This window comes from Penaeus monodon, chromosome 35 (assembly GCF_015228065.2).
Source record: "Penaeus monodon isolate SGIC_2016 chromosome 35, NSTDA_Pmon_1, whole genome shotgun sequence".
Classification (NCBI taxonomy): Eukaryota; Metazoa; Arthropoda; class Malacostraca; order Decapoda; family Penaeidae; genus Penaeus; species Penaeus monodon.
Genome location: NC_051420.1, coordinates 22,908,200 through 22,911,009, shown reverse-complemented (window position 1 = coordinate 22,911,009; position 2,810 = coordinate 22,908,200).

The following is a 2,810-nucleotide window of genomic DNA, read 5'->3' as shown; positions in this document are numbered from 1 at the left end:
AAAAGGTGTAAGATACTCGCACCGGCTATTTCAGCTTTTATCTTTTGCTATTGCATATTGCTGTACTATGAGAAATAGGAAGATAACCTTGGTTTTGATCCAAACATTCTTTATTTTTGAAACTAGGAATTTTTGGCCATTCACAAAGTTATGTGAAGATCAGATGAAAAATTTTATAAGATACTTTGCAAACATGTTTTTTCTATGTGTGAGTGTCAGTAGGTTTTCTGCATTGTAGTGTGGTCATTATGTAAATGTATACCATAGTATTATGTGTTTCACATTTTTTATATGAACTTGCGAAGAATGTGCTCTTATTATTCTGTCTGTTACAAAGTTATGGTCAAGTATCCATGCCACACACAGTATCCTGCTCTATGATGTGTGCTAAACAGTTGTTTGTTTGTTTGCTCCTGACTGGGAGAGTTGCACCTCCTCAGTGACCAGTCAGGAGCAAACAAACAAACAACTGTTTAGCACACATCATAGAGCAGGATACTGTGTGTGGCATGGATACTTGACCATAACTTTGTAACAGACAGAATAATAAGAGCACATTCTTCGCAAGTTCATATAAAAAATGTGAAACACATAATACTATGGTATACATTTACATAATGACCACACTACAATGCAGAAAACCTACTGACACTCACACATAGAAAAAACATGTTTGCAAAGTATCTTATAAAATTTTTCATCTGATCTTCACATAACTTTGTGAATGGCCAAAAATTCCTAGTTTCAAAAATAAAGAATGTTTGGATCAAAACCAAGGTTATCTTCCTATTTCTCATAGTACAGCAATATGCAATAGCAAAAGATAAAAGCTGAAATAGCCGGTGCGAGAATCTTACACCTTTTCTTTCTGCGTCATGATAAAAACGCGCTTACATCCAACTACAGCAGAAATTTTCCCGTAAGGTAAAAGGTACTAATTCTGTTCAGGCTACACTAAATGAAAATTATTTCTTAACAAAAATTTTGGCTTCTTGTAAATATATCTCACCTTCCAACACTTCACTTCTAGCCGATAAACAAGTTCTAGTGCAGCCTCTCCTTCAGCTCCTGTCTCCAGGGCGTTCGAAGAACACGTTTGTTGTTTACAGGAGGTACGGCACTAAAAGATTTCTTTGCCATAGGAGATACGGCTATAAAATATTACGCAAGTCATTCATATATCCAATTACTTTGTAAATGGTTTATATATACATATATATATATATATATATATATATATATATATATATATATATATATATATATATATATATATATATATATATATATATATATATATATATATATATATATATATATATATATATATATATATATATATATATATATATATATATATATTTAACTATTTATATACATAAATGAATACATACATACACTACATACATATGCACGCACACACACATATACATAAATACATAAAGCATAAACATGACATTAAGGATATGGAGTACTGCCCTCTAGGAAAAAGTGATCATGTAGTAAAGTAAGTTGAAATACTGTCTGCTACAGGTAAAAACTCATCGTAAATAAGGAAAGAAAAGGAAAGTACATTTACAAGCCTTAAAGATGTCTTTGATGGCATAAACTGGGAAACCCTCCTGAACGAAGAGAACCTTGATATGCAATATTCTAAATTTTGCAAAGTCTACAAGCAAGGAGCAGCAAATTTTGTGCTTTAGTCTGAGACAGGACTAAAGCAGAGGGACCAGATGAGATATCTAACTGGGTTCTGAGGGAATGTGCCGAAGAATTATGTACTCCGTTAATGTTAATATTCCAAAATTCAGTGAGACAAGGAAAACTATCAAAAGATTGGAAACTTGCCATTGTTACACCTTTATACAAGAAAAAACAAAACCCTCTAAATTATAGACCAGTTTCGTTAACTAGTGTAGTATGTAAGCTGTTAGAAAGGACAATCAGGAAATTAGGTTGAAGTACTTGAAAAACACGATATGATATCAAATAAGCAATTTTAGGGAAGGAAGGTCATGCGTAGCAAATCTGTTTCTATGATAGAGTTTCTGAAATATTACAAGGAAGAGACGGCTGGGTGGATTGTGTTTTCTTAGACTTTAGGAAGGCATTTGATAAGGTGTCTCACAGAAGACTATTGTGGAAATTAGAACACCTAGGTGGAGTGAAAGGCAAACTCTTCGAATGGACGGAAGACGTTCTTCATGAAAGACAGATGAGAACCGTGATTAGAGTGAAGCGCTCTACATGGCGGCGATTAACTAGTGGAGTACCTCGCGGATCGATTATGTCTACTATTTTCATAAATTATTTAGGGCCAAATATAAGCCCTGGTAGTTATCTGAATGTGTTTGCAGACGACGCGAACTTGCATAAAAGGACAATAGACGATGTCTCATGCCAGTGCCTCCAAAATGACATCGAGAACTTATTCACCTGGACTTGTACATGGAAAATGAATTTAATACCTATAAATGCCATGTAGTCAGGTTCGGAGAAAATAAAGAAGGTCATTATAGCCATCATAAGACCTACTCTTGAGTATGGTGCAGTGGTATAGGATATAGATAAACTAGAAAGAGTTCAAAGTGCAGCCACAAGATGGGTACCTACTCCACTACAAAGAAAGACTACAGAAAATAGGTCTTACTACTTTCGAAGAAGAAAAAGAGGTGACATGATAATGATGGTCAACTATATTACAGGAAGAGTGAAGTAGACAAAGTTGACTATAATTTTGAACACAAGAAGGACGAGAATACACAGCAAAAAAGTTGAAAGTAAAAAGATGCGAGAAAGATGTCAAGAAA